We start from the raw sequence: 25,413 nt of genomic DNA, 5'->3' as shown, positions 1-25,413 counted from the left end.
GGCTAGCACGCAGAGACTATCAGAAAGCGACATCGTTATCATGATGGCACAAACGATGGGATTACGGCATGGTTCCAACCGTCCAGAATACTCCAAGAGCCTGTTGGAACCGCGTCTGAATGACTGATCAATTTACTCTCCAACCGCCGACATCGTAATCGGGTGTCGCAATGCAAATCGATCGTGTCAGTTGGAAACCCTCCGACAATGTTGGTCAGCTTCCGATTCCGACAGACATCGTAATCAGGCCCTTAATCTCAAACACTGGCAACCTTTTTTTTATTGTTTTTTCCCACTATGCACTCTAGACAGAGGGGAAATAACCTTTACCACAAAGTCTGAACCACTGAATACCTTTATCACGTGGTCTTTGCCATGCATTAGCCTTAACCACTCATCTCACTACCCCACTTAAGTCTTTACCAGAGATCCATGGCGTGGTCGATACTCCCATTTCCCTATGGGAGTTTGTGCTGCAGTCGGAAACTGGGCGTAGCACTAGCTCCCATATATAAATGGGAACTTGTGTAAATCCCTGCACCCTATGGCAGGCACCTCCGAGTGCCTACCACAGGGTGCAGTGATTTACACCATATGTGCCCCCCAGGCCGACAACCGTTGGCCGTGGAGGCAAGAGGGCCCAAAGTGGCTTTACGAAAGCCTTTCTATGTCGGAAAGTTCAGTATGGCAAGGTTGTTTGAAACTGACATCGCAATCCAGACGGTGGAAATGCCATCCTAAAGGGATTATCTTGCTGCATATGCTGCCCGACGAGCTCCTTGAGTCTGCCGGAAGCCAGCAGGTAGACCTGCTGGTTTGACTCGCTGACCGCCTACATTGCAATTAGGTAGTTGGAAGTCAAACCAGGGATGTCGGTTGGAAAAACTCCAACCTGTGGTCGTAGGCTTTCTGACCAACATCATAATAGGGCACATAATATTATAATTTAAAAATGTTTCAACAACTGTAACACACACCTTAACGAATGGGATGTAAGGGATATTGAGTGAGGGAAATTCATTAATACTCAGGTGTTAATGTTAATAACTGAGAATTAATATTAAAATACTTAAATATATTTTATATAATATTTAAATGAATTATTATTAACTATTTTGAAAATGATAACGCACACCTTTAAGGAAGGGATGCAAAGGATATAGGGGTATTGAGTGGGGAAGTGTATTAATAATCAGGAATTAATTTGTATCCTTGAGAATTAATATTAAAACATTACAATATATTTTATGTAATATTTAAATTAATTATTAATAAAATGGTAACACTCACCTTTAGGGACAGGTTACAAGGGAGATAGGGTTATTTGGTGGGGAAGTGCATATATACTCAGGCATTAATTGTAATGCCTGAGAATCAATAGATACATATTAAAATATAGTTTATTTAACGACTCAATTAAATATTATTGGTTATTTTTTAAAAATTGTAACACACACTATTTGCGGTGGGATGTAAGAGAAATAGGGGTATTGGGTAGGGTAGTGTATTACTACTCATGCATTCATTTTAATACCTTTGGATTAATATTTAAATATTAAAATATTTTTATTTAGTATATAACTTAATCATTGTTAATTATTTTAAAATTATAACACACATTTTCAGGGACAGGATGCAAGGGATATAGTGGTACTGGGTGGGGAAGTGCATTAATACTCAGGTATTAATTTTATTATCTGAGGATTAATTAGGAACAGCAAATATAATATTCAGAAAAGGTAATAAAAAATATAGTGATATTAAACAGTAACTGTTTTAAAATAATTTTAAACCAAAGACCAAAAAGCAAAAAAAAAGGGTTTAGTCTTAAAAAAAGAATTTAAATAATTTTATAATAGAGACAGTAAAACACAAAGAGGCTGATTACGATGGAGGTTGGAAAGCCTCCGACCTTCGGTAGGAGGATTTCCAACCCCCATCGCTGGTTTTAAATTCGACAGGGTCATTATGTCTAATCAGGGCACACAACCTGGGCTTACCACGCTGATTCAACATGCATTCATTGCTTCTGCACAGGTATCAATCAGGGGGGTGGCTATATGGATAATGCTGTCAGTTCAAGCTGACGTTTTGAAAGTAGTTTGAGATTCACTCGCTAGGTGGATTTTTGTTAAGTTACAAATTAAAAGGGATATTTATAATTTGATAAATTACTACAGTGCTATTGAAGATTCACTGGTAGCCCTCCAGGAATTACATTCACTTTTGCATAATGAAACAGGCCACATTATAATGAGGGCGGATTTTAATTGAATTCAAAATTTAGCAATCGATACAACATGTTAGAATAAGCTGTAGAATAAACCTAAATCTATAAGGGCTTAAAAAATGTTATTCCAAGATTTTGCTCTTATAGATCCCTCGCTCCCTGGCGGACTCAGAATAATGACTCACGAGAACATACTTGTTATTCCAAACACTATGGTACAGCATCCTGCATAGATTATTTTCTGACATCATATAGTTTAGTGTGCAAGGGGGCAAGCAATGTTAATAACGTATTTTCAGATAATATGTTGATCAGCACCGGATGGCAATGTCAGGGGTACCATAGGTACCCCCCCCCCAGTGCATCCCCTAACCCCTCCTCCTGCAACGGGCCCCCAAAGTCATTTCCTGCATGCCTTTCCATGACGGAGTCTCCGCCATGGAAAGGCATACCCACCGGAACCATCATATTATGGATGGCGGTGCCTGCAACCATCATAATATGGATGGCAGTGCCTGCAAGGCATCGCCACCATATTGTGGGCTTTTTCCGCCCGGCCGGCAATCGTAATGATTACCGACCGGCAGGAAAGCAGCAGACAGACTTTCCGTGTGCCGCGGTACCCCCCACCATGGCAATTTGGCAGGTGGTAAATTATGTTGTGAAGGCAGGCGGATCGCCACAGACCCACCATCATAATGACCCCCTACATATTGATTCAGCATCAGACTTTGTGGTTTGTGAAGCATTGAAAGCATTTTTTAGGGGCCTAGAGATCGCATTTTCTGCTGCCATTAGACAGAAGGAGAAAATGCAATGGGAAATTTTGAGCAAAGCAGTAGATGAGTCTTCAGTGGCGTATTTTACCTTTTGGTTTGAAAAAATTATGAAACTGATGAAAGAAGCAAAGCGGAACTTGTGAGAATTCTTTTTTGCAAGGGAAACTTTGAATCATGCTTCATACCTTCAGCAAAGATATGAAGAAAGTGAATTTGAGGATCGGTTTCTGCCTTGGTCCGCAAAATCTAGAAATAGTTTCAATTTGATTAAAAGAATAAAAGATCCCATAAAGAATACTATAACTCTACCCTCAGAAGTAGATCAGATTTTCTATCATAATTATCTTAAAATGTATACGGGGCAATAGGAAGCTCACAGGAGACAATAAAGCGATCGCTAGCCGACATATAAGTCCCAACCCTAACAGAAGCACAGGCTAACTCAATCAAAGCCGCCATCACTTTTCTGGAAATAAAAGTGAAACTATTAAATCTCTTCTCATTGGAAAGGCTTGCGATAAAGACGGCCCCCTGGCCGAATTTTACAAATAAATCCTCACCAATTAGCACATTTGTTGGTTTGTTTATTTAATCAGATTTTGCAAATATGTAGTGTCCCCAGTACGTTTTCAGAATCTATAGTAATTTGTAATTTGTAATTTATATTTATATAGCGCGTTATCCCCAGCGGTCTCTAAGCGCTTTCATAGAGGGGCCTGCTTGGGTTGAGGGAGGGGAGAGGTACTTTATTGCGTGCCCCAGACTTCTTTAAACAGGAGGGTTTTGAGGTGTTTCCTAAAAGGTAACAGGGAGTGTTCCTTACGGAGGTTGTCAGGCAGTCGATTCCAGATCTGTGGAATGATAGACGAGAAGGCTCTGCCTCCCATGGAGGATAGACGGGTGCGGGGGCAGACTAACATCCTGGCTTCCGAGGATCGAAGTGCTCTAGTTGGGACGTAGTTCGTAAGGCTATTCTTTATGTAAGTTGGTGCATTGCCATAGATGGCTTTGTGTGCAATGCACAAGCCCTTGAACTTGATCCTCTGTCTGATGGGGAGCCAGTGTAGCTGGCGAAGGAGGGGGGAGGCATGAGTGCGGCGTGGGACTTTAAACACAAGTCGAGCCGCGTCGTTCATGGTGGTCTGAAGTCTGGTCAGTTGGTAGTCTTGGAGTCCTAGGTAAAGTGAGTTACCGTAGTCCAGCCGGGATAGGATGAGTGCTACTACCACACGTTTGAGGGTCTCAAAGGTGAGTAGCTGGGCCAGTTTTCGCAGCTGTCTGATTATGTTGGAACAGACCCCGACTGTAGTGGATACCTGTGGAGCCAAGGTAAGTTTGCTGTCAATTTTTATTCCCAGGCTTTTGACTGCCGTGGCTGGCTCAGGGTATTTGCCCAACTCGGGTGGCTAAAAAAGACAGTTCCAGGGGTTGGTGTCATTGGTGACTGCCAACACCTCCGTGTTATCTGGATTGATCTTGAGATAGTTGGCCGACATCCAGTTTATTGTGAATTTTAGGATGTTCTGAACTTTCTGGTGGGCTAGTAATCAGTTTTGAAAAAAAGGGAAAGCAGTATCACCCCATTAGTCTCCTTAGCACCGATTATAAACTATTTGCCAAAATTATGGCCAAAAGGGTCGCAGCTGTAGCGCAAACCATGGTGCATCAAGATCAGAATGGCTTTCTCCCGGGAGATTTATAATTTCAAACACACATTTTTTAATACAAGTTATAGATTAATTTTCATTAGGGAAGATTAAAGCCACCACCATTATGTTAGATGCAGAGAAATCAGTTGATTTGGTGATGTGGAGTGTACCTTTTTCAATACTTTGCAAATTTGCCTTTTCAGTCGATGTTGAGAACATTATATTCAGGGGCTAAGGCTACTGTAATGATTAATTATATCTCAGCAGGAGACATAAACATTAGTTGTGATACTCGCGAGGGATGCCCGATGTCACCTATTCTGTTTGCGCTATTTATCAAACCTTTGGCATGTGCTCTTTGTTGTGATCCATCCATTAAACCACCTATGAGGGTGGCACCCATACTTAAGCTGTATGCAAATGACCTAGTTTTATTTTTAAAGGCAGATAAAGATAATGTTCAACATGCCTTTAATAAGATTTCAGATTTTACGGCCATATGGGGCTATAAAATTATTCAAGTAAAATCTGAAGCTCTAATTTTTTAAACCTTCCCAAAAATATTACCACACACGTCTGTTTAGTTATCTTGGGATTAAAGTTAAAGAAAATTATAATGATTTATAGCACTAAATTATGCTCCCTTATGAATTAAAGTTCGTGCACTGCTTAATCATTGGAACAAGCTTTCTTATACAATTATTGGCCGCATATCACTTATAAAAATGAATTTACTACTGTTATTCCTGTTTGTCTTTTCAAATGTCCCAATTAAGCTAACAAAGGCTTCTTTTAGCCCTAGAAGGCAAAATCCGGTCTTTTATATGGGACTGAAAGCGACCCAGGACTAGGCCATTAATACTTTCGTTAACTCAAGAGGAGGGAGGGCTTGCCCTTCCCTCCCTAAGAACTATCTATCAGGCCACGCTTATAAGTTGGCTGATCTCAGCTGCACAAAACAGAGATAATTATTATTTACATATTATGTTAAAATCAGCAAAAATAGATCCGGCTTCCTTTTTTACAATTCCAAGACTAATGAAACGTATGCGTTATAGGACGCCCCAAATAGTAGTAGGTCGTACCAATTGTATTTGGCGAGAATATCGGATCCCATATTACCACCCTTAAATGAAGCTTGATGCATGTGTTGGTTTAAGTTTGAGCTTAGGGCGCTCCATACTAACATGTTGGGCAAATATTGAATTTCGCACATTAGGCGATTTCTTTCATAATAATGTAATTTAGTTGAGTCGAATATCATGACAGAGAAAATAGGGCAAGAGTTTTTTTCATTGCACAGTTTAGGGGAGTCAGCAGTTGGTAGAGACTATTGCATCAACATTCAGGATTTGACGTAATATCAAAGCACATTAATAGAGTAAATAATATTGCAGGTTGTAGTATATAAAGCCATATTGGGATTATTAGAATTGGTTTAGTAAAATAGCTATTCTAGCGGCCAAATTTAAACGTATGAGCTTCTACTGTAAATGGTTGCTCTACCACACTCCTGCAAAAATAAATAAAATGTTTCACACTGCTTTAGATGCAGATCTCAGCCTGGTGACTGGGTTCATATGATATTTACCTGACCTAAATGATATGAGTTTTGGACAGGGATCTTTTCTGAAATAAGTAATTTTGCGGGAAGAATGATTTCATGGGATCCGATGGGAGCCTTTAGCATCGCATCAGCCGCCTATTATTTCACAGCCAAATTGAAGCAGTTTTGCTTAATTGCATCTTTGGTAGCTAAATCAGTCATTTTGGCAAATTGAAAGTCTATTAAAATAGCAACCATGAATCATTGGCATAATAAGATGGATACAGTGTATCATCATAAATTATTATATGCAAAGAGAGTTAGTGCCATTAAGCGTTTTAACAAAATTTGGTCAAGTTGGCAGAGGGTATTGGGCTTAGAGTAGAGTAGGTATGAATTAAGTCTTGCCCTCATAGCCACATTGCCGCATTGCCGCCTGAAACGGTGACTCCAGCTCCCAAGAGCCCACGTGCCAAGAGGCTCCGATGTGGGTTCTCCACGCCCGGAGGTGCATAGAGTCATCGCAGGCCACAGACAAATTGCCTCATTGCTGCCTGAACCAGGGACTCCAGCCCCCAAGAGCCCTCACGCCAGGAGGCGCCAACGTGGGTTCTCCACGCCCGGAGGCACATAAAGTCACTGCGGGGTTCCCGCAGCAGCATGGGACGTGTGCAGGCGTGCCCGGGCTATGCCCAGGCAAAGCCCAGGCCAAGGGCGGGCCCATCTAAGCACGTCTGCGGCCGTTCAAGGCCGGGCTCACTCTTTTAGTGGGACAGTATTTTCATCTATGTCAACCTCGGCTGTAGCCATGTGATTTTTCTTTTTTGAGCTTCGGCAAGGAAACAGAGGGGCAAGGAAGTAACGTGGGGCTCGCGACAGCTGACTGCAGGATAGTGACGATTGAATCAGCTTATGTGAGTACTTTCTCCCTCGTTGCCCCCCCCGAAGCTCCTCGAAGCATCTTTGACTCTTTTTGAGGAGGTGGGTGGGTCTATTAGGTTGATCGTTTAAATACACCATGGGGAAGAGGAAAGGTGCGCCTAGGTGTTCCTCACTGGACTTAACCAAGGGAACCATTGACTAATTTCTTGTAAAAACAGTGGGGGTAATTACCAAAGAGATAGACAGGGCTGAGAGGCATCTCTCTTTAGAAAAAGCAGGGGCTGCCACGCCGTTCATGGAGGGTTGCACGTCCAAGGTGACTGAAAAACCAGCAGAGGGTGCGCTGAGACAAGGCTAATCTCAAGATGAGGTTGTGGAGGATTCAGGATGCTCCAACCATGGCACCAGTCTAATTGCCACCACAGTTGGTCAGACCACACGTAATAGGGCCAGGCCGACCAACACTTATGGTGTGGAACTAAGTGACCCATCAGCCCCGAAGAAACAACGGAAAGCAACAAAGAAAATAATTCCAGCGAAGAAAGGAGAAGGCACCATATACTTAGACATTAAGGTTGCCAAAGACATTTAAGATTTGTGGGCGCCCTTGAAACAAAAAAATGTGGAACAGTAACTGGCCTTTTGAATGATTTTTTTAATGAATTAGCGAAAGTACTGGCGGCAAGAAGGGCAACGCTCGATCAAATTGATAACACATTTTCTCCCTCTAGCCAGGCCATGCAGAACACAGTACCCAATAATCAGGAGGTTCAACAAGTAATTCCCTCAGTATTTCCTCCAGCAGAGACGCATACAGAGACCCAGATCTTTCAAATTACTCCCGGTGCAACAAGGCCTGTGGCACAGGTCATGAACCTCGGGTTAATTATGCTTGGGCCGCAGGCTTCTTATAACAGTAAGTTGCCTCATATGGGTCACCAAAGGGATCACTGATTGCAACAGCAGCCATTCAGGAGGGTTACTCTAGCTGCCCCTAATACCAGACACGTACCAGTCATAGACCTTCTACCAGCAAGCTGCCCTTATACAGTGGTCCTGGCAGGTGTTCTAGGACTTCACAGTGCAAATGATGAGTCCACCGCCGAGTTAATCAATAAAGTAACCCATTGGCAATGTAAACATGCTGGGTTTAATATTGCCGAGCAGATGGCCTGGAGGGTATCATGAATTGGCAAGACTAGCAAAGCATTCTCAGGAGACAGTGTGATTGTCACGCTTAGGCATCCTGAATTGGTCCACAAGATCCAATTTGCTATCCTCACAATTATTCCTAGCAGAATCAGGGATCAAACCATTACAGCTGGGTTTCTTTTATAGGCCACCATTTAGCTTACAATCGTCCCAATGTTTTGCAAGACAAGATGAGGGCTTTACTCTGGGAGGATTAATGCAAAATCACACTCTCAGGGATCGACTAGCCTTGATGAATTAAACACCCGGCTGGAGCAAATACATGATGTAGGTCTGTCACAGTCCCAATTGATTTTAGTTGGAGATTTTAATTGTCATCTTTGTCCTAACTTGAGGATGACCCATCATGACAGGTCGTCCTGTACACTAAGGGGCCCATTATGATGTCGGGCGGTAGCCACCGCCAGCCTGGCGGGGGCAATCCGCCCGACATCCGCATTTGTTTCCCCCCGCCATATTAGTATGGCGGGGGGACCTCGGCGGATGGAAAGACCCTCCGCCGTTTTTTGCCCTGGTGGCCTCGCGGTTTTTTATTTAGCGTTTATGGACCTCACTGTGGCCCTTGACCAATGAAAACTCTGGACACTCACAGGAGAGTTTGGGGTGGACCCTGCAATAATTAACACCCTAATGGCCCAACACTCGAATACCACAGCAGTAGTGAGATATACACAGGAGGGGAAAATCGCGGATCATTTTAACTGCTGTAGCTGGGTCAGACAGGGTGTATATTAGTGCCGGTATTTTTTACATTATATGACAATGGTCTTGACTCTGCCCTGACGGCCTTAAAAGCAGACACCCCGAGGATAGGCACAAGATCGGTCCCTGTACTGCACTATGCAGACATTGCAGTACTTCTTGCACGTACCCAGAGGGCCTGCAGCTTTTAATAGATGGTTTAGTGACTACCATGAATAAGATGGATCTGTTCCCTAATCTAACTAAAATATTACAAAATGGAAATTGGGAAGAAGTGCAGGAAGCCTCACAATTACACAATAGGCACACACACCTTAGGGAAAGTACCGGCCTTCTCATACTTGGGTACTTTATCTGACAGAAAATTGAAATTTAAACATTTATTAGAAAAGTGCCTCAGTTTGATAAGGTCCACGGGAGCAATTGCTAATTTTGCTCGTAGTTTAGGCCTTTGGTCACCTGGGACAATTTTAAAGTTATATAATTCCATTTGCTGTTCCAAAATTTTATATGGTAGTGAGGTTTTGGGATTCAAGGTGGTTAACAAATTACAAATTGAAGAGAATAAATATTTCAGGCACTTGCTGAAAGGCTCTCACAGCACCCCTGCATACATTGTTCATGAAGAATTGGGGTCAAAATACATTTCTGACATGGTGGCTGTGTTGGGGGGATTCTGCGTATGCGCATGAAAACAGGACCTCTGTGTCTATACACAGAGGTCCTGTTTTCATGCGCATACGCAGAATCCCCCCAACACAGCCACCATGTGTTTGTACCTTCCTATCACCTTAGTGCCCAAAATCCCCAAATTGACTAGCTATAGTTTCTTATTCGTTCTCCTATATAATCATGAAGCTACAAATGATTAGACAACCAAGACATACCCTTTTGCTACCTCACTCGTACTTGTCCACAATAAGGATTGTCAGAGTCACTGTACAATTCAAAATATCTGTCTTAACTATCATGCGTTATAATGCAGTATAGGAGCCACTACCAGCAGCAAAATGCATAAACCTAAAACAGTTAGCATTGTTACAGTACCATAGAATATAAAGGGGGATGTTATAATATACAGACAGTGGAAAAAAGGACTATAAGGCCTAATCACCCACACCTTGGTAAATTGAGGTTTATTATATAAAGGAGGATCTCTGGGCTTTGTCAGCAGACCCCAAACCTTAGAGCCCAGATAGAAGGTTTACATCATAGAAAGGTATCTCCCCAAGTGTCTGTGAACAACATGCATCCCCGTGATATCAAAGCAAGAGTTTCCAGCAGTACAGCTGTGTTTATCATTTTTTGTCTAGGTGCTAGGGACTGACCAGAACAGAATAAAAAGGGGCATGTTTATCGACCTTGCACATTGGGTTCAGACTAAACTCCAGGAATAAGCAGAGAATGCAGAAAGCAGGCAGTTCTCAGGTGAAAGGCACAAACAGAGTCTTGCTAAATAAAGTCATGTAATAATGTATACAAAGGCAGCATCATGGCAGCAGAGCTCATGCTAATGTAGCAATGTCGAGAATTACCCTAACAGCCATATAACACCCTCCCCTTGGTACGGTCGTAGTATATAGACAAAAGACGAAAAGTTCAGAAGCGCCGGAAAATGACAGATTGCAAAAAAAAAAAATTGTAAAAAAATGTTATGTTGTTTAAAATGTTGTTGTTTCATTGCAAACGAGATTAAGGTGAAGGTAAAAAATCCATAAAAGTATGTGAACATAAGAATGCAATTCGTTCCAAAAGGCCATCCCTATTGTTAGTAGAAAATAGGGATGGCATCCAATTAAGTATGTTGAAGGAACAGTCATGTTCTTTGTATTGTGATGCTTCCAGAGCATATCCGGACAACTTGCATGATATTCAATAAAACTTTGTTGTAGGAGGTTCTGCGCAGCTGCGCAGACATCCCATTCAGCCAAGATCCCAAGTGCCTCAGCACACGCCATCTGACCACTCCCAGAACAGGCCTGATGATGGGCCTCTAAGGGACCCATTAGCTGGTTAAAATCCGGTGCTGTACATGACGTATTGGAGAGGCCTAAATCCAAAGCCCAATAGAAAGGGCACCGCTGACAGTAGAACACAGGTTGCACGCAAGTGAAGTAGTCAAAGAGAAAAGTTAATCCATAACTCACGCTAAGCGTTGCTAATGGCAATCATCCAAAAAGTTGTTGCATTTGATCACGGTACAGTTGCGATTGGCTTGGTCTGTGCAATACCAAAAGATGAGCAGTTATTGCGTAGTAGAAGCAGAAGTATCAGTATTCCACCTGCAAGCACCAGTAACAAAGGGAACCCTTCGAAGATGCTAGAAAAGATAGAATGAATAAAAGCCGGTATTACTCCAAATATCATCTGAAAAGAAGTCCCAAGGCCGGATCCCACAAGTTTAGAAAAATGAGCAAGGCCTTTGCGATCAGACGCATTCAACATTTTGATGTATAAGCTCCCCAAAGTAAAGTGGGAGGTTAGTGTTCAGAAGGGAGTGAATCTTGCTAGATGTTCTAGCCACCTGCAACTCGAAGGTCTCTAGAGCTGAAGTGAGAGTAACTTCTTGTTGAAACAATAGCGATTTGAGCCTGCTAATTTGTTGAAACCTGTTTTCAAAGTAGGAAAGGAAGGCCAAATGGAACTATCTACTTTCCCATGCAGGGGCGGAAAAAGCACATTGCTACAACAAGTAACATGTTATGAAACTGTTACTAAATACGAGATCCCTGCCCGTAAACCACAGCAGTCACGGTTGTTCAAAATAAGATAACTGCCGTTAGTAAGCAAGGTAAAAGAAGGAATTATAGATGGGATGAGAGTTCCTTTAAAAAAAACAAGCAAGATTAGGAGCAGACACATTACAAGTGCCTTGCAACTTAATGTGTTTACAAACCAGGGAATGTCCTACTGTGAAATCGCAGTCCTCTCCTGTTAGGAAAACTTCCATATCCTCCCGTTGACATCGGTAAGTGAATGGAAGGGACCATAATTCGTGGATAAATGCACTACCCAGAGGTTCAAAGCGGCTATGGGAAAATACTTCATGCATGATTTAAATTGAAACACCAGAATGGGAGAGATATAACCCCATCAATCAACAAAACAGCTGAGTCTGTCTTCGCCACAGAGAATGGCAGGGGCTCTAACTGTTCAATGTGTAATAGCGTGTATGTAGCATCTTCCATGGACATAAATCTATGCTTATCAGTCAGATTAAAGGGTGAAAACAAAGCAGAATGATTTAAATATTCCCAAGGGACTTTTCCTATTTTGAGAGTCTGTAACATCCACACAAGCTGCATCACTGATCTTAATTGATTTTGACCATGATATAACACAGATACATCATTCTGAACAATATCAATAACAGATGAAACAATATTATCCAAGGTATAAATGTGTGAAGACAGTGTATTGATGCTATTGTGGAACACAGAAAGGATTTTTTCTGAATTTGCCTGATCAATTTGACGTAGACAAAAAGCTGCTTCCATCTGCAAAAGTTTCCAAATTTCATTGTAGCTACATAGATAAATCTTTTATTTCTAGGGGATCTAGGTCCTAATATAAAATCATCCAAATTGATGTCGCTCAACAAGAGTGATAAGTGTTGTTTTACTGACGACAAAGTGGAATGCTCTAACCTTTCCTTTTATAAATCTTTATTTCGGAGAAATTTTTCACCATAAAATACATTTAGTACATCCATAGTATTGTTAAAAAATAAAAGTATACTTTATAAAATTGTCCGTAATCATTAAAAAGCAGCATTACACAGTACAATGCATAAACTTGGTACGTTGGAGTCAATTACCAGCATCGAGATGTTTTCTTCTCAGAGACCATATGGCACCCAAATATTTGGCCACTGCAAAAACAATGTGGTCCGTCAAGTTTGTTTTTAGGACTCTAAATGCAACCAAGCACTCTCCAAAACCCAAGTTTCTGCATAGAGGGACTATCCATTTCCTTCGCATCCCTTGGTAAATGGGGCAGAAAAGGAGTATGTGGAGTTCGGACTCATCAGACATTCTGCAAGCTGGGCACATGCTGGGTGATTGTTCACTCCACTTACTTGTAAATACTCGAAGTGGGAGTGACCCATGCTTCCATTGCAAATATAATTTCCGAAGCAGGGGAGGGTACAGATTGTCTTGAACTCGTTCAAATCTATACGTGTCCTTGATACATAAGAAGAGCTCTGTTAGTGGGCCAAGTTTTTGGTGCTGTGAAAGTTTCGTCAGTTTGCTATCATGATATATCTTTGCTAATCTCTTTTTGGGCAAAAGTGGGCAATTGGTTAGCGGATCATACCACATCTTTGAAAGTCCCAGACCCTCCAACTCTGATTTAATAAATTTCAGCCAATTGATTTTCCCAGCATTGGGCATAGCAAGCACCTCCTGTAGTCTCTGTCTGTAGCTGGGCAATTCAGGAGTTACCCACAGCCTACGCCAGAAAGCCAAGGGACGGAAAGCCAATTCTTCATCTAATGATCGCATCCCTAGGTCTAACCTTAGGGGGACCAGAGGGGAACTAGAGGGGAGTCCTACAACCCTCCGAATGAATTTGTTCTCCTCCTTTACCAGATCCGATGTTACTGCATGCCCCCAGAGCTCACACCCATACATGGCTGCCCCCCTAGCCTGTATTTTGTAGATCTGTATAGGAGGACCAACGGGCCGAATAGTTGATTTATTATTGCCCAGAAGATTCAAGGTAGCCCCTGCGTATTGGGTCAATTTAAGGAGTGCTTTCTCCTGATGCGTGCTCCATGTCAGTCTGTCATTTAGCATGACTCCGAGGTACTCGAAAGTTTTCACCCTTTCGAGCCCACTCTGCCCGATGTTAGGTCTAAAGCTAAATTTTGAGGGGGGGTTAAACACCATAAATTTGGTCTTTGAGGTATTGATTTCTAGACCGTGTGCCCTACAGAAGTCAGTGAAGCCATCAAGAACGCGCTGAATGCCCGTTGCGGACTTTGAAAGCAACAGGGTGTCGTCGGCAAACATAATTGCCGGCACCCTTGCGCCCGCCAACTTGGGCGCGTCAGAGTTGGCAACCCCATTTAGGTGGGAGATAACCCCGTTGACGTAGAGGCAGAACAGGGTTGGTGCGAGCACACAGCCCTGTCTCACCCCCCTGCCAACGGGGAACCTATTTGACAGGGCTCCCTCCTAGCCACACCTAACCTGTGCGTAGTTAGCAGTGTGGAGACGAACAATCATCTCCAGCAAACCCTCTGGTACCCCCAGTTTGGCCAACACATCCCAGAGCTTTTTACGGGGAACCAGGTCGAAGGCCGCCCTCAGGTCCACGAATACAGTGTAGAGGCTGCCACCCTCCAACTGCACCGTTTTCCAAAAAATGAGGACGAACCGAAAGACCTGGTCTATGGTTGAGACCTTCTCCCTGAAGCCTGCTTGGAAGGGACTCAGGATATTATATTCCCTCATCCATTCCGACAGGTGGTCCAATAGCAACCTGGCGAATAATTTTTGGGAGACGTCTATCAGGCTTATTGGCCTGTAGTTGGCTGGGAGCAGAGGTGATCCCTTCTTGAAAATTGGGACTATCTCTGCCCCCAGCCAGGTTGGAGGGATCGTCATGCCATTCAGAATTGCATTGAACAACGCCCTGAGGTACGGGGTCCAGATTGTGACTTCGTGTTTGTAAAGGTCCCCTGGCAGCCTGTCTAGACCAGGCGCCTTTCCGGGAGCCAGAGCCTTGATTCCCGAACCAACCTCTGCCAGGGTAAAGTCGTTCATAGGAGCTGCGCTTCCATTATGATGGTGTCTTGTGGGTTCTCCAGTTGGTCCGGGTTGTGAGGTTTATACAGGATTTTGAAATGTTCCTCCCAGACGGGGGCTGCTATGTTTGCTACTACTGCCACTAATGGTTCAGCTGAGCCATGTTTAACAATTTGCCAGAATTTTTTGGGATCGCACAATGTTAGGGCAGCTGTCATTTCGGACCAGTTTTCCTCATCCGATTCTTTTTTAGCACTGAGGAGGATGGACTTGTAAACAAGCCGCTTTACCTTGATCATGTTCTGGGGTTCACGTATTTTGAGGGACTCTAGTAAATCGGCCTTTGCCCTCCTACATGAGGCCTTGAACCATGAGGCTCTTTTCTTCTTAAACTTCTTTGCCCTGGCTACCGGATTCAGCACATCTGCCAAATTGGAACATAGCTCAGAGTGGATGGCCCCTAGCTCACTGAGCTTTGCAGAAAAGAGTTCAGTTTCGTTAGCTAAGCAGTGGCTAAGGGCCTCGGCCTTTACCAGTGCGGGGACGACTGTCGCATACAGCTTTTGGATATTGGATGGGTTCTCCAGCAGCTTTGTCCATTTAATTCTACGTCTATTACTAGTTAGAACCAAGTCAGCTGGGTCTGCCAAATTGACCTCTGGCCGACTCGCTTGAGACCCCTGGATCACAAATCTCAGTGACAGTAGATTATGGTCACTGTCAGCTCTGTCCACTATATGAAAGTCCATTACTTTAGCCCAGTCCCTCGCAGAGACTCATGTCCGGGTCTATTGAAGGTGTTTTTTGGAGGGATGTCCCCTTGGATCCGCCCATTACAAGCCCTCAACGAGTGACGAAGCGTGAGAGATGTTATTTGGGAGGCAAGTGGCGTCCAGGCCTTTATAGGGGGACCAGCCAGAGTGGGAATATCCCAAGGTTCATCCTCTTCACTTGTTAAATCTGTCAAATGGACCGGAAGGGGCTCGTACTGAGTATTGAAATCTCCACCAACTATCAGTGTGGAGCAAAGAGTGGTAGAATCAAGAAACAGCACTAGGTCATTAATTGTACTCGAGATAGCTGATATCCCTACTGATCTCGAGTATACATTGATCAGTGTTACAGTGACACCACCGGGCCACTCCAGAGATACACACTGGAAATCGGCTGAGTTCGTTTCCAGTTTTGTAGCCCTGCAGCCTAGGTGGGATCCCACCCAAATCAATAGGCCCCCTAATGGTCGTCCTTTTCCACCCCATTTTGCCTGTATCTCAAATGACACATATCCCTGGCCCAGGTTTCTTGTAGTAGGCATATGTCATGCCCTTCGATAAGATCTACCCACTCGGGGGAGTCTAGTTTATTGGCCAGCCCGGCGACATTCCAGGAGAGTATAGATACCACTCCAGGAGCCGCCTGGGTATCAGTGGCAATAAGTGCCGGAAAGCACTTGCGTGGCCCGGACTGTCCTTGCTGGGTGGGGGACACACCGTCCATTACCACTAAGTTTGTTTTTAACCTGGTGTCAGGAAGGGGATTGGCCTCATTGCTTAGGTCTATTCTGGGCTTGTCTATAACATTCTTACTGTCATTAATTGACATATAAGTTATGTTACCCTCAGGGAGTTCAGCGGGTGCCTGTTCTATATATCTAGTGTCTCCTGAGTTTAAATTATGGCTCCCCAAATGGAATTGTAGTATGGGGGAAGCAGGTCGATCCAGTTTAGGTTGGGGACTAGGAGGAGCTGATCGGCCCAAAGGGTAAACAGAGCGACAGAACGAGTCAACTACTGGTAGAATGTCAGTTGACCTACATGTGAGTCAATCCACTTCCTCGAGGCACCCGAATCTGTTATAAGTCGGGGCCCCAGTCCACCCACCGTACGTGTCTGACCAGTGGTTGGGTGGCCTACCCCACCCGCCTTTTCTCTCCGGGATCCAGCTCCAATTCCCTCCTGTGTTCAGTTGTGGTCGCGGAGGGTAAAAATAAGTAAGTGGTCTTGATGCTATCGGTGAGTTTACATTGGTTTGATACCAGGAGTGTACAGATTGCGCAGTGTTAGGATTTTCAAATGAAACCACTACACAATCGCCGGTAATGGACTTATACGAAGTGCCTATCCAGGGGACCCGGCGCACCATGAGGATTTTACTCCTCAGGTTGTTTGGTATTGGCCTGTTGGTATTAAGCCAATGGATTACTTTGTTCTTTAATGAACCAAAGTCTTCCTGTTGATGGTATTGCAGTTCCGGGACCCCTGTTAGTACAACAACGTAGGGTCTGACGTCAGGTGGAAGATCAACATAGCCCCTAGGGCGATCTCTATTGGCATTAACTCTCTGAATGGTAGGTTGTTGATTGGTGAATTGATTGAGATTAAGATCTCTAGCCTTCGGTTTAGTTGCAGCTTCCAGGGGTGGTGCAAGATGACCTGCCGTGGCTGGCAAAGATGGTACAGACTGTGCCGCCAGCTGGTTTGTGGCCACCGCTGCCTTTTCGTGGATGTCTGTAGTGTCCCTGTGCCGAGGTTTTGGAATAGGTTTAACCTTAGTGACATCAGATGAAATGGCAACAGCTACTATTTTATCAGCAGGTTGTAATGTGGAATTAATAGTATCGGATGGACTGGTAGGTTTGTTAACATGGGCGCTAAGGGTTGCTAAATTCAGGATGCTTTTTTCAGTTTCGAGGAGCTGGGATTCGATGTGGGCAAGCCTTACTTCGAGGGGGGTTAGAAGTTTTTTCAGAGTTTCCCACACAATTGACAAACATTCTACGTCCCTCCCTTTTATAGTACAGAGTGGAGCCTCCCCGTTCTCGCTTTCTATTACAAGATTGTCTTTACTCGCCGATTGTGCGGTACTCGATTCTAGACTTATATCGGGAGGGTTTGTACTATTTACTGAAGAGGATTCTAATGATGCATTAGATGGTGCCTGAGTGGGAAGATGGGCCTCTGCTACCTTTGCTTTTTTTTAAAAATATGCCGAAGTGTTGTTGCGCTTTCTTTTGTTGATTTGCCATTTTTGTGGGGGCTGAGAATTCCCCCCACCCAATTCCATAGGTTTGAGAATTGAGGATGTTTCAGAAAGGGCCATATCACCCGCAATAGCCGTCCCAAATGCCCCATCTAGTGGCAAATTTAAAATATCGGTGGATGGAGATAAGTGCCCCCCCTTGGGTATGAGTGGCGTTGCTACTAGTGGCTGATGAATGTCTGCCTGTGTCGTGATCAGGATAGGGACCGGACCATTTGCACGGTCAGGTGATTTCACGAAAGCAAAATGGCCTAAGGAGGATTTTTTGTGGACGGCTAACTCCTGGGATAACCTTCTTGCTGCTTCCAGTTCAATAGATACTCTGTGCTGCATTTTATTAATCTCCCTGTCAATGGCTGTGTTAGTTTTAGTTATAAAGTCATCTAATGTCCCGTCTTTCAGTTTACCCTTGGCTGCCCTGCTTCTGTACTCACGAGTTGACATGGTCTTCACACAACAACAACAGCAGGTGGTTGGGCAGCTGGAGCACTAGAGAACACAGTTAGGGGCCAAGAGTATGGGCCAGACCAGTCCTGTCCGTCCTCGAACGGCCTCAAACGGCCCGCTTTTCCCGCGTGCGTCCCGCGTCGCGGTGGTGATTGCGCCTGTTATGTAGGAGGAGGCTGGGGGCGTGGCCGCCGGGGGAAGAGGTACCAGCTGTGTGCAGTGGAGGCTGCTGGTCCTCGCAGTCCCCCAGTAGGCTCCACGCACGCTGTTTCAAAACTTGCCCGGTCTCTCCTGGGAGCGAGTGTCCTCTCCACCGATTGTGGAGCCGCTCACACCAGGGTCAGGCAGCCAGGGAAAGCAAGTGAGCGGCACCCGCGCAGCGGGTGTCGCGAAAAGTGAAGGGTTAACTAGCGGCCTCAAGGTGCAGGCTGGAGTATGATGCAGTCCTCGTGGCAAACGGTGAGCAAGTAGATAGCACCCACTGTGCCGGTAATTCCAGAACTAAATAACGCTGGAGGCTGGGGGGCGTGGCCGCCGGGGGAAGAGGCACCAGCTGTGTGCAGTGGAGGCTGCTGGTCCTCGCAGTCCCCCGGTAGGCTCCACGCACGCTGTTTCAAAACTTGCCCGGTCTCTCCTGGGAGCGAGTGTCCTCTCCACCGATTGTGGAGCCGCTCACACCAGGGTCAGGCAGCCAGGGAAAGCAAGTGAGCGGCACCCGCGCAGCGGGTGTCGTGAAAAGTGAAGGGTTAACTAGCGGCCTCAAGGTGCAGGCTGGAGTATGATGCAGTCCTCGTGGCAAACGGTGAGCAAGTAGATAGCACCCAATGTGCCGGTAATTCCAGAACTAAATAACGCTGGAGGCTGGGGGCGTGGCCGCCGGGGGAAGAGGCACCAGCTGTGTGCAGTGGAGGCTGCTGGTCCTCGCAGTCCCCCGGTAGGCTCCACGCACGCTGTTTCAAAACTTGCCCGGTCTCTCCTGGGAGCGAGTGTCCTCTCCACCGATTGTGGAGCCGCTCACACCAGGGTCAGGCAGCCAGGGAAAGCAAGTGAGCGGCACCCGCGCAGCGGGTGTCGCGAAAAGTGAAGGGTTAACTAGCGGCCTCAAGGTGCAGGCTGGAGTATGATGCAGTCCTCGTGGCAAACCGTGAGCAAGTAGATAGCACCTAACCATTGTTGGCACAATTTACCCACAGAGTAAGTGGTGACTTTATGTGAATTTGGAAAATGAGGATCTGATCTAGCCTGTGTGAAACCTGGTGTCACATGATAAAAACACAGTTGACATGCATTTGAACTTGTTTGCCAGACCAAACAACTGGATTGGTCACCCTCTGAAACATTAAAAGTGTAATTTCAAAACTTAGCTTGTATACATCGAGTGTATAATTAGTTTGTGTACGCCAATTGTCAGCTAAGACAAAACACGTATGGTATCTCAAGAACATAGCTGCTTTTACGAAAACTGTTTCTGCTTGATGTATATATATTTTAAGATGTTTCTTTTATGGTCATATTGTTATATGCCGAATAAAGATTATTATTATTTTTATTAAGTCTTGCTGTATATAGTAGCTTTATTTCAAAGTGCATATTTAAAAAAAATATTAAAAAGAAATATTATCATGTATTATTAGTGGCGTGATGTTTTACAGGAATTTATTAATTAATAATTTGTTTGAAATAACAATATAAATCATGTATTATGAGACAAAATTGATGATGCTTTTATTTTATTCCAATAACAAAAAAAGAAATACGAAATTAGAGACAATAAAACATACAGGGGCCGATTACGATGGAGGTTGGAAAGCCTTCAAACTTTGGTAGGAGGCTTTCCAGCCCCCATCGCAGGTTTTAATTATGACCGGCTGATTATGTATCAGCAGGTCGGAAATGAAACCGACAGGTCATTCCGGCTGACTTCAGTCAGAACCGGCTATTAATCCCAAAGGGCAGGCCTTTCCGCCCTTGGGATTACGAAGCATGGTTTCTGGTATGGTTTCCATGCTGGTCTGTCTGACATGGAAACTATGCCAGAAAGCGTGTTTTGGGTGCCCTCAGCAGGGCCCCCATGTGTGTGCGGCCTCCAGTTGGTGGCCGAGCGCCCCCTGTTGATCCTTGCACCCCATGGCAGGCAGCTCGAGGTTGAGTGCAGGGATGAACAACTCCTCCCATTTCCCCTATGGGAGCATGTATTATGGCTGCTTTATGAACGTAATGTATGCTCCCATAGGGACATGTTGGAATGCGACTGAACAGTGTTCGGTTGCATCATACGAGACTGTGTTGGGCGGACACAAGTCCCCCCAACATCGTAATCGCCCCCACAGTGTATTTGTTTTAAAATGTTTATAAAAATTAATTAAAATATGTTTTCCTTAAAAAAATAGGACAAATATTGCCATTTTTTACAAAAATGTCAAGTTTTAAAAAAGCTATTACTGTTTGAAACTCATTTGAAATAAAACTAGCATTTATAATTTTTTATGTTGTGCTTTTTATCTACATTGGTGAGTTTATCAGAAGAGACACCACGTCGTTGGAGGACAAACATGGGATTCATGGATGGATTACAACTGAAGTTTTTTCGTCTGAATTGCTTTTTGAAAAATGTTTTTATTTTTTGCTGTATTTACTGTACATTTTTTCTCATTTATTTTTTATTTTTTGGTCCTGTTGTTTCTCAACACGAATCGATAAATACAAATTTTATAACATGGAATTGTTGTTGCGGAGTATGAATTTTTTTCAGGTTAAAGATTTCTTTTTTTTTTTTACGATTTTTTAAAGAAGGGTTTTTTCTGGGATTGGGCCATTTCGTAGGATGTAAGTTTCCCCTGTTTGGATTATTAGAGTACTGAAGACTAGGTGACAGGTGGTTCGAAAAAGTCACCAAGACCTGAAGAAAGAAGACAACTTTTTCAATTTGTACAAAATAATTAGCAAAATGACAATTTAATTTGAAACTATAGTTATAACAGGCAAGAAATATAACAGGTTGATATTTTGTGCTCAAAGTGTAGGATGTTTGCAATATTGTCCAGGTAGTCTGAAACACCTTGGTTTGGGGATGGTAGGGGGTGGAGAACTTGGAATGAAATCCACACTCCTTCCACATTGACTGCATAGGTAGACATGAAGTTGGTGCCCCTGTCAGTGACCACTTTCTTGGGGAGACACACTCTGGTAAAAATCCCCATTAGGTTCCTAGCCACTGTAGGTGCATTTGCAGTCCGCAGTGGTATGGCCTCTGCTAAGGTTATCTTGCGGCATGGCCCACCAGTACCAGGATAAACCTGTTGCCACATCTGTCTGGGGATCTATAGGCTTTACAATGTCCATGCCCACCCTTTCAAAGGGGGTGGCAACAAAAGGAAAGGGATACAGGGGAGCTTTCAGTTTATGCCCTGACTTCCCGCTGGTCTGGCAGGTCAAGCAAGTCCAACAGAATGTTTCTGCGGAAATCAGCATCTCCGGTCAGTAAAAGAGGAGCACAAGCCTGCCCCAGATGTCCTGCCAGGATTTCCATGACCAAGCTCTAGTAGGATGGCCCTGTAGCCGTGGGGAACAACCAAGTAAATGAGGTGCTAATCTAAGACATGCCTGTGCTTTGGCCAGTTGCCTTTTGCCCTCCAGGTTTGGGCAATCTTTCTGTTCCTTTCAGACTTCCTCCCTGGACTCTACTTTCCACTCAGCAAGTTCAGGTAGGTCACCAGGGGAGGCAATGTCCTCCTCAGTAGGCTCCAGGGCAGCCTCTACTGGAGCCCCATCCGCCACAACTGGGAAACATTAAGGGGTAGGTTCCCATGTCCCCTGCCCTTGCTTCTTTTTGCAGCTGTCTGAGACATTTTCCAGTCTCCAGACTTCTTTGACTCCCTTCATGGGCAGCCATGGACCTGGTGATTGCATAAATCCACTTAGACAACCCCAACATCTCCAAGTGTGACTTACGCTCCACTTCCTTCTAGGTAATGTGCTCAAGGCCATTCTAGGCCAACAGCCCAGCAGCATGGCAGGACCCACTGCAACTTCCAGAAGACCTGAAAACCCACCTAGTAAAAGGGAACAAGAGCTACTAGTTAGTAACCATCACAGATGTCAGCTGCTATATCTTGGTGGAATGTATTAGGTATAATCGGCTCTGTGGCCAATAGCTGACTCTTTACTATAGTAATACTGGCTCCTGTGTCCTTCCGAGTCTCAACTCCTTGCTCATTGATGGTGACCTACTGCCTATACTTTGCAGTATTGGAAGGCATGTGGGTGTTAGGCAATCTAAAAAGGGAGGGACAGGGAGGAAATAAAGGTCCAGCACACAAGCGCCCAATGGTGCAGGTACAAGCAAAGGTATGCAGTTCCTATGGAAAAGGAGAGTTGAACGGAAAACAAGATCAGAAGTACCTGATGCATCAAGTCAGGGGATCTGATCCATCAGGAGCAAGAGCCCTTACACACCCCAAGGGGTGTCATGCTTCGTCATCAGTCAGCTCCTCATTTGGCAAATTGAAAGTCTATTAAAATAGCAACCATGAATCATTGGCATAATAAGATGGATACAGTGTATCATCATAAATTATTATATGCAAAGAGAGTTAGTGCCATTAAGCGTTTTAACAAAATTTGGTCAAGTTGGCAGAGGGTATTGGGCTTAGAGTAGAGTAGGTATGAATTAAGTCTTGCCCTCATAGCCACATTGCCGCATTGCCGCCTGAAACGGTGACTCCAGCTCCCAAGAGCCCACGTGCCAAGAGGCTCCGATGTGGGTTCTCCACGCCCGGAGGTGCATAGAGTCATCGCAGGCCACAGACAAATTGCCTCATTGCTGCCTGAACCAGGGACTCCAGCCCCCAAGAGCCCTCACGCCAGGAGGCGCCAACGTGGGTTCTCCACGCCCGGAGGCACATAAAGTCACTGCGGGGTTCCCGCAGCAGCATGGGACGTGTGCAGGCGTGCCCGGGCTATGCCCAGGCAAAGCCCAGGCCAAGGGCGGGCCCATCTAAGCACGTCTGCGGCCGTTCAAGGCCGGGCTCACTCTTTTAGTGGGACAGTATTTTCATCTATGTCAACCTCGGCTGTAGCCATGTGATTTTTCTTTTTTGAGCTTCGGCAAGGAAACAGAGGGGCAAGGAAGTAACGTGGGGCTCGCGACAGCTGACTGCAGGATAGTGACGATTGAATCAGCTTATGTGAGTACTTTCTCCCTCGTTGCCCCCCCCGAAGCTCCTCGAAGCATCTTTGACTCTTTTTGAGGAGGTGGGTGGGTCTATTAGGTTGATCGTTTAAATACACCATGGGGAAGAGGAAAGGTGCGCCTAGGTGTTCCTCACTGGACTTAACCAAGGGAACCATTGACTAATTTCTTGTAAAAACTGTGGGGGTAATTACCAAAGAGATAGACAGGGCTGAGAGGCATCTCTCTTTAGAAAAAGCAGGGGCTGCCACGCCGTTCATGGAGGGTTGCACGTCCAAGGTGACTGAAAAACCAGCAGAGGGTGCGCTGAGACAAGGCTAATCTCAAGATGAGGTTGTGGAGGATTCAGGATGCTCCAACCATGGCACCAGTCTAATTGCCACCACAGTTGGTCAGACCACACGTAATAGGGCCAGGCCGACCAACACTTATGGTGTGGAACTAAGTGACCCATCAGCCCCGAAGAAACAACGGAAAGCAACAAAGAAAATAATTCCAGCGAAGAAAGGAGAAGGCACCATATACTTAGACATTAAGGTTGCCAAAGACATTTAAGATTTGTGGGCGCCCTTGAAACAAAAAAATGTGGAACAGTAACTGGCCTTTTGAATGATTTTTTTAATGAATTAGCGAAAGTACTGGCGGCAAGAAGGGCAACGCTCGATCAAATTGATAACACATTTTCTCCCTCTAGCCAGGCCATGCAGAACACAGTACCCAATAATCAGGAGGTTCAACAAGTAATTCCCTCAGTATTTCCTCCAGCAGAGACGCATACAGAGACCCAGATCTTTCAAATTACTCCCGGTGCAACAAGGCCTGTGGCACAGGTCATGAACCTCGGGTTAATGATGCTTGGGCCGCAGGCTTCTTATAACAGTAAGTTGCCTCATATGGGTCACCAAAGGGATCACTGATTGCAACAGCAGCCATTCAGGAGGGTTACTCTAGCTGCCCCTAATACCAGACACGTACCAGTCATAGACCTTCTACCAGCAAGCTGCCCTTATACAGTGGTCCTGGCAGGTGTTCTAGGACTTCACAGTGCAAATGATGAGTCCACCGCCGAGTTAATCAATAAAGTAACCCATTGGCAATGTAAACATGCTGGGTTTAATATTGCCGAGCAGATGGCCTGGAGGGTATCATGAATTGGCAAGACTAGCAAAGCATTCTCAGGTGACAGTGTGATTGTCACGCTTAGGCATCCTGAATTGGTCCACAAGATCCAATTTGCTATCCTCACAATTATTCCTAGCAGAATCAGGGATCAAACCATTACAGCTGGGTTTCTTTTATAGGCCACCATTTAGCTTACAATCGTCCCAATGTTTTGCAAGACAAGATGAGGGCTTTACTCTGGGAGGATTAATGCAAAATCACACTCTCAGGGATCGACTAGCCTTGATGAATTAAACACCCGGCTGGAGCAAATACATGATGTAGGTCTGTCACAGTCCCAATTGATTTTAGTTGGAGATTTTAATTGTCATCTTTGTCCTAACTTGAGGATGACCCATCATGACAGGTCGTCCTGTACACTAAGGGGCCCATTATGATGTCGGGCGGTAGCCACCGCCAGCCTGGCGGGGGCAATCCGCCCGACATCCGCATTTGTTTCCCCCCGCCATATTAGTATGGCGGGGGGACCTCGGCGGATGGAAAGACCCTCCGCCGTTTTTTGCCCTGGTGGCCTCGCGGTTTTTTATTTAGCGTTTATGGACCTCACTGTGGCCCTTGACCAATGAAAACTCTGGACACTCACAGGAGAGTTTGGGGTGGACCCTGCAATAATTAACACCCTAATGGCCCAACACTCGAATACCACAGCAGTAGTGAGATATACACAGGAGGGGAAAACCGCGGATCATTTTAACTGCTCTAGCTGGGTCAGACAGGGTGTATATTAGTGCCGGTATTTTTTACATTATATGACAATGGTCTTGACTCTGCCCTGACGGCCTTAAAAGCAGACACCCCGAG

This window comes from Lissotriton helveticus, chromosome 8 (genome assembly GCF_964261635.1).
Source record: "Lissotriton helveticus chromosome 8, aLisHel1.1, whole genome shotgun sequence".
Lineage (NCBI taxonomy): Eukaryota > Metazoa > Chordata > Amphibia > Caudata > Salamandridae > Lissotriton > Lissotriton helveticus.
Note: the sequence above shows the minus strand (reverse complement) of the source record.